Here is a 7,692-nt window from a genome sequence, read left to right as displayed (position 1 = left end):
GGGTGAGAGCCTGGGGAACGGGTTCCCTACATAACACGGAGGGAGAAACAGGCTGGTGCAGAAGACCCCTCTATGTCGAGCTCCAGTTTCATGAAACTAGCATTCCTCCTGCACGGGTGTGTGGAGACCTACTATCCAGACATATCCCTTGAATGAACAACAGTGTAGAGAAAACGTGCTTTAGCTACTGTCCCCCTCTCTGAAGTAGAAAGCAGTTTAGTGTGTAAGACGGTTGACAGCCTGGGTAAAGGGATTCCCTACATAACAGGGAGTGCGAAACATACCGATCCAGAAGGCACCTCTAGAAACAGCTGTAGTTTCATGAAACTAGCATTCCTCTTGCACGGGTGTGTGGAGGTCTAAAATCCAGGCACCTCCCTCAAAGGAACAACAGTGTAGAGAAAAGGCGCTTTATCTACCGTCCACCTCTCTGAAGGAGAAAGCAGTTTAGGGTGTACCACAGGTGAGATCCTGGGGAACGGGTTCCCTACATAACACGGACGGAGAAACAGGCTGGTGCAGAAGCTTCCTCTATTTCGAGTTCTAGTTTCATGAAACTAGCATTCCTCTTGCACGAGTGTGTGGAGATCTAATATCTAGGTATATTCCTTGAATGAACAACAGTGTAGAGGCAACGTGCTTTAGCTACTGTCCACCTCTCAAGTAGAAAGCAGTTTAGGGTGTACCACGGTTGAGAGCCTGGGAAACGGGTTCCCTACATAACACGGAGTGAAAAACAAGGCTGTGCAGAGGGCACCTCTCAAAACAGCTCTAGTTTCATGAATCAAGCAGTTCTCTTGCACGGGTGTGTCGAGGTCTAAAATCCAGGCACCTCCATCGAAGGAACAACAGTGTAGGAAAACGTGCTTTAGCTACTGTCCACGTCTCTGAAGTAGAAAGCAGTTTAGGGTGTACCACGGGTGACAGCCTGTGGAACGTGTTCCCTACATAACACGGAGGGAGAAGCAGGCCGGTGTAAAAGGCTCATCTCGAGCCAGCTCTAGTTTCATGAAACTAGCATTCCTCTTGCATGGGTGTGTGGAGGTCTAATATCCAGGCACCTCCCTCCAAAGATCTACAGTGTAGAGAAAAGTTGCTTCACCTACAGCCCGCCTCTGTGAAGGAGAGAGTAGTTTACGGTGTACCACTGGTGAGAGCCTAGGGATCCTGGTCCTTACATATCACGGAGGGAGTAACAGGCGGGTGCAGCATGTATCTGTCGAAGCAGCTCTAGTTTCATGAAACTAGCATTCCGCTTGCACGGGTGTGTGGATGTCTATTATCCAAGCATCTCCCTCGAAGGGCCAACAGTGTAGAGAAAACGTGCTTTAACTACCGTCGAACACTCTAAAAGGGAAAGCAGTTTACGGTGTACCACAGATGAGAGCCTGGGGAACGGTTGCCTGGGGAACGGGTTCTCTACGTAACACGGAACGAGAAACAGGGTGGCGTAGAAGGCACCTCTCAAGCCAGCTCTGGTTTCCTGAAACTAGTATTCCCCTTGCACGTGTGTGGGGAGGTCTAATATCCAGGTACCTTCCTCGAAGGAACAACAGTGTAGAGAAAACGAGTTATAGCTACTGTCCACCTCTCTGAAGTAGAAAGCAGTTTAGGGTGTACCACGGGTGACAGCCTGGGTAAAGGCGTTCCCTACATAACACGGAGTGAGAAACAAACCGATGCAGAAGGCACCTCTAGAAACAGCTGTAGTTTCATGAAACTAGCATTCATCTTGCACAGGTATGTGGAGGTCTAAAGTCCAGGCACCTCCCTCAAAGGAACAACAGTGTAGAGGAAATGTGCTTTAGCTACCCTCCAGCTCTCTGAAGGAGAAAGCAGTTTACGGTGTACCATGGGTGAGAGCCTGGGGAATGGGTTCCCTACATAACATGGACGGATAATCAGGCTGGTGTAGAAGGCTCCTCTATTTCGATATCCAGTTTCATGAAACTAGCATTCCTCTTGCACGAGTGAGTGGAGGTCTAATATCCAGGTATATCCCTTGAATGAACAACAGTGTAGAGGAAACGTACTTATCTACCGTCCACCTCTCAAGTAGAAAGCAGTTTAGGGTGTACCACGGGTGAGAGCCTGGGAATGGGTTTCCTAATAACACAGAGTGAGAAACAAGCCGGTGCAGAGGGCACCTCTCGAAACAGTCTAGTTTCATGAAACTAGCATGCCTCTTGCATGGGTGTGTGGAGGTCTATTATCCAAGCATCTCCCTCGAAGGACCAACAGTGTAGAGAAAACGTGCTTTAGCTACTGTCGAACTCTCTAAAAGACAAAGCAGTTTACGCTGTACCACGGGTGAGAGCCTGGGGAACAGATTCCCTACATAACACGGAGGGAGAAACAGGCTGGTGCAGAAGGCTCCTCTATTTTGAGCTCCAGTTTCATGAAACTAGCATTCCTCTTGCACGGGTGTGGGGAGGCCTAATATCCAGGCATATCCTTTGAATGAACAACAGTGTATAGAAAACGTGCTTTAGCTACTGTCCCCCTCTCTGAAGTAGAAAGCAGTTTAGTGTGTACCACGGGTGACAGCCTGGGTAAAGGGATTCCCTACATAACACGGAGTCTCAAACAAACCGATGCAGAAGGCACCTCTAGAAATAGCTGTAGTTTCATGAAAGTAGCATTCCTCCTGCACGGGTGTGTGGAGGTGTAACATCCGGGCACGTCCCTCGAAGGAACAACAGTGTAGAGGAAATGTGCTTTAGCTACCGTCCAGCTTTCGGAACGAGAAAGCAGTTTACGGTGTACCACGGGTGAGAGCCTGGGGAACGGGTTCCCTACATATCACAGACAGAGAAACAGGCTGGTGCAGAAGGCTCCTCTATTTCGAGCTCCAGTTTCATGAAACTAGCATTCCTCTTGCACGTGTGAGTGGAGGTCTAATATCCAGGTATATCCTTTGAATGAACAACAGTGTAGAGAAAACGTGCTTTAGCTACTGTCCACCTCTCAAGTAGAAAGCAGTTTAGGGTGTATCACGGGTGAGAGCCTGGGAAACGGGTTCCGTACATAACACAGAGTGAGAAAGAAGCCGGTGCAGAGAGCATGTCTCGAAACAGCTCTAGTTTCATGAAACTAGTATTCCTCTTCCACTGGTGTGTGGAGGTCTAAAATCCAGGCACCTCCCTCGAAGGAACAACAGTGTAGAGAAAATGTGCTTTAGCTACCATCCAGCTTTGTGAATGAGAAAGCAGTTTACGGTGTACCATGGGTGAGATCCTGGGGAACGGGTTCCGTACATAACACGGAGGGAGAAACAGGCTGGTGCAGAATGCTCCTCTATTTCGATCTCTAGTTTCATGAAACTAGCATTTCTCTTGCACGGGTGTGTGGAGGTCTAATATGCAGGCATATCCCTTGAATGAACAACAGTGGGGAGAAAACGTGCTTTAGCTACAGTAAACTCTTTTAAAGAAAAGCAGTTTACAGTGTACCACGGGTGAGAGCCTGGGGAACGGGTTCCCTACATAACAGGGATCGAGAAAGAGGCTGGTGCAGAAGTCACCTCTCGAACCAGCTCTAGTTTCATGAAACTAACATTCCTCTTTCACAGGTGTGTGAAAGTCTAATATCCAGGCACCTCCCTCGAAGGAACAACAGTGTAGAGATACAGTGCTTTCGCTTCCGTCCACCTCTCTGAGGGAGGAAGCCGTTTACCGTGTACTGTGGTTGAGAGCCTGGGGAGATGGTTCTATACGTAAATATTAGGGCGACTCAGGCCGGTGCAGAAGGCTCCTCTCGACTCAGCTCTCGCTACCTGAAGCTAGCGCCACTGCTCCATGTGTGCCTGCAACGCTGAGTCCTCCACACGGACTTGGAAGAAAAAGTCTGTAAACAATCCCGGCTTCAGCTCAGTTCGTCTCTTCACGGGGTGGCAGCATTTTCAACTGTGCATGTGTGCCAACCTGGGGAAGTGGTCCCAGATTAATTCCGAGGCAGAAAGAAGCATGGGCAGAAGGACCCTCTCGACTCAACACTTGTTTCGGGAAGCTAGGTCGGCTGCCCCTGGGTACGTGTAGTCCTAAGTGCCATCCACCTAACGCAAAAGAACAAAAGTGTAGAGAACCCGTGCCTCAGCAACGATTCTCCCTTGCTGAGCGTGAAGTTCATCTGCTGTGTGCTTTTGTGAAAGCCTAAGAAATGGAACCTAAACGTAACTCTTACTGAAAAACAGGTCTTTAGGGAAACCTACTCTCGACTCACCTCTTGTTTTAGGATGTGAGCATTGCTGTTCCCTGTGTGCCTGGATGCCTAGGTGCCAGCCTACAAAGTTAAAGACACAATGCGATAGACTTACCGACCTTTAGCTAACATTGCCGTTCTTGAAGCTGGAGGAATTTTACCATGTTCGTGTGTGAAAGACCGGGGAACGGGTCCCAGAAGTGAAATCGAGTGAGAAACAGGATCGTGCAGAAGGAAGCTCTCACTCACCTCTTTTTTCATGAGGCTAGTATCGTGGCCCCATGTGTATGTGCAGGTCTAAAGCCAGCCCCCTGACTGGAAGAGACAACACTGTAGAGAATCCATTCTTCTGCTTAAATAGCCTTTCCTGAGTGTGGAAGCATTTTGCTGTGTGCATGCGTGAGAGCACTGGAAGTGAGTCCGAAACCATATTCCGAGTGAGACTCAGGCTCCGGCAGGAGGCAGAAAACGACTCCTGAATTGTTACATGAAGCTAGGACTGTTGCCTCTCTTTTGCATGGAAGTCTAATCGCTAGCGTCCTAACTCAAAGAAACAACAGTGTAGAAGGACCGTGTTTTAGATAGCATCACTGTTCTGGAGGGTGGAAATATTTTCAGTGTTTCTGCGTGACAGCCCGGGAAACGATCCCTTAAAGCACTCCACGAGAGAAAGAGCTTCGTGCAGAAGGCACCTCTCGAATTAGCTCTAGTTTCATGAAGCTAACTCTCCTCCTGCATGTGTGCGTGGAGGCCTAAGTTCCAGGCACCTCCCTCGAAGGAAAGACAGTGTAGAGAAACTGTGCTTTAGCTACCATCGATCGCTCTGTTGGAGGAAGCATTTTAAGTTGTACTGTGGGTGAGAGCCTGGGGAAGCGGTTCCATACATAAATCCGAGGGAGAAACAGACCACTGCATAAGACACCTCTTGACTCAGCTCTTTCTACCTGAAGCTAACACTACTGCCCCATGTGTCCTTGGAACGCTGAGTCCTCAGCCCTGACTTGGAAGAACAAGCCTGTAAAGTAGCCCAGCTTCAGCTCACTTCACCTCTTCACAGGGAGGCAGCAGTTTCAACTGTGCTTGTGTGCCAACCTGGGGAATAGGTTCAGCGTAATTCCGAGGGAGAAAGAACCATGGGCAGAAATCACCTCTCGACTCAACTCCCCTGTCGGGAAGTTAGTTCAGCTGCCCCATGTTTGCTTTCAGTTCTAAGAGCCAAAAACCTAAATCAAAGGAACAGAACTGTAGAGAACTCAAGCTTCAGCAAATATCGCCCTTCCTGTGCTCTGTGCTTTTATGAGAGCATGAGGAATGGGACATAAACGTAACTCTGAGTGAGAAAAAAGTCTCTAAGGAGGGCTGCTCTTGAATCTTCTGCAGTTTTAGGATGTCAGCACTGCTGTACCCTGAGTGTATGGATGTCTATGTGCCCGCGAATAAGTCAAAGAATCAATGCTGTAGAGTGCCGAATTTAAGCTAACTTGCCTTTCTTGAAGCTGGAGGAATTTTATAGTGTCCCTGTGTGAGAGACTGGGGAACCGGTCCCATAGGTGAAACCGAGTGAGAAACAAGATCGCCCAGAAAGCAGCTGTCAACCTACTTATTGTTTCATGAGGCTAATACCTTTAACCCGTGTGTGCGTGCAGCCTTAAAGCCAGCCACGTATATCAAAGAAACAACAATGTAGAGAAACAACGTTTTAGCTACTGTCGACCTCCCTGAGGTAGGAAGCGGTTTACTGTGTACCATGGGTGAGAGCCTGGGGAACGGGTTCCATACATAAAACGGAGGGAGAAACAGGCTGGTGCAGAAGGTACCTCTTGACTCAGCTCTTGCTACCTGAAGATAACACTACTGTTCCATGTTTGCTAGGAAAGCTGAGTGCTGGAACCTGACTTGGAAGAAACAAGACTGTAGAGAATCCCAGCTTCAGCTCACTTCGTCTCTTCACAGGGTGGCAGCATTTTCAACTGTGCTTGTGTTCCAACCTGGGGAATGCTTTCCAGCATAATTCCGAGGGAGAAATAAGCATGGGCAGAAGGCCCCTCTCGACTCACTCTTGTTTCGGGAAGCTAGGTCGGCTGCCCCGTGTGTGCTTGCAGTCTAAGCGCCATCCACCTAACTCAAAGGAACAAAACTTTAGAGAACCCATGCTTCAGCAAACATCCCCTTTCCCGTGTGTGAAGTTCATCTGTTGTGTGCTTTTGTGAAAGCATGAGAAATGGGACCTAAATGTAATTCTGAGAAATACGTCTCTAAGGAGGACTGCTCTCGACTCTCTGCTTTATGATGTTAGCACTGCTGTACCCTGTGTGTCTGCATGCCTAGGTGCCAGGCTAATAAGTCAAAGAATCAATGCTGTAGAGTTACCCAACTTTAGCTAACATTTTACTGTGTCTGTGTGTGAGTGACGGGGGAACGGGTACCATATGTTAAATCGAGTGAGAAATAGTATCGTGCAGAAATTAGCTGTCAACTCACCTCTTGTTTCATGAGGCTAATACCGTTGCCCCGTGTGTGCATGCAAGCTTAAAGCAGGCCACCTATCTCAAAGAAACAACAATGTAGAGAAACTTTGCTTTAGCTACCGTCGACCTCTCTGAGGGAGGAAGCAGTTTACTGTGTTGAACCTGACTTGGAAGAAACAAGCCTCTAAAGAATCCCAGCTTCAGCTCACTTCGCCTCTTCACAGGGTGGCAGCATTTTCAACTGTGCTTGTGTGCCAACCTGGGGAATGGGTCCCAGCATAATTCCGAGGGAGAAATAAGCATGGGCAGAGGGCACCTCTCGACTCAACTCTTCTTTCGGGAAGCTAGGTCAGCTGCCCTATGTGTGCGTGTAGTCCTAAGTGCCATCCACCTAACGCAAAAGAACAAAAGTGTAGAGAACCCGTGACTCAGCAAAGATCGCCCTTCCTGAGCTTGAACTTCATCTGTTGTGTGCTTTTGTGAAAGCATGAGAAATGGGATCTAAACGTAACTCTGAGTGAGAAACAGGCCTGTAAGGAAGGCTGCTCTCGACTCACTTCTTGTTTTAGGAGGTTAGCACTGCTGTACCCTGTGTGCCTGGAGGTTTAGGTACCAGGCTACTAACAAAAAGAATCAATACTGTAGAGTTACTGTGCTTTCACTAACATTGCCTTTCCTGAAGCTGGAGGAAATTTACCATGTAAGTCTGGGAAAGACTGCAGAAAGGGTCCCATACATGAAATCGAGTGAGAAATAGGATCGCGCAGAAGGCTGCTGTCAACTCACCTCTTGTTTCATAAGGCTAATACAGTTGCCCCATATATGCATGCAGGTCTAAAGCCAGCCACCTAACCCAAAGAAACAGCACTGCAGAGCCTCCGTGCCTCACCTTAAGTAGCCTTTCCTGAGAGTGGAAGCATTTTGTTGTGTGCGTGCGTGGGAGCACTGCAATGAGTCCCAAACTTAATTCTGAATGAGGCTCAGGTGGCGGCAGAAGGCAGAACATGACTGCCAACTTGTTTCA

The 7,692-nt window shown here is 48.4% G+C and overlaps 1 long non-coding RNA gene across 1 annotated transcript; it reads left to right on the top strand.

The window, feature by feature from the left end:
• The first annotated feature begins 1,495 nt into the window (after positions 1–1,495).
• Positions 1,496–3,844, top strand: LOC145719801 (uncharacterized). Its single transcript, XR_014142617.1, has 2 exons — positions 1,496–1,740; positions 1,972–3,844. It is a non-coding gene; the product is annotated as an uncharacterized LOC145719801 (long non-coding RNA).
• The last annotated feature ends 3,848 nt before the right edge of the window (positions 3,845–7,692 follow it).

This window comes from Leptonychotes weddellii, unplaced genomic scaffold (genome assembly GCF_054177405.1).
Source record: "Leptonychotes weddellii isolate Sample4059 unplaced genomic scaffold, ASM5417740v2 HiC_scaffold_7256, whole genome shotgun sequence".
NCBI classification, from domain to species: domain Eukaryota; kingdom Metazoa; phylum Chordata; class Mammalia; order Carnivora; family Phocidae; genus Leptonychotes; species Leptonychotes weddellii.
Note: the sequence above shows the minus strand (reverse complement) of the source record. Positions and strands in the feature narration are given on the sequence as shown.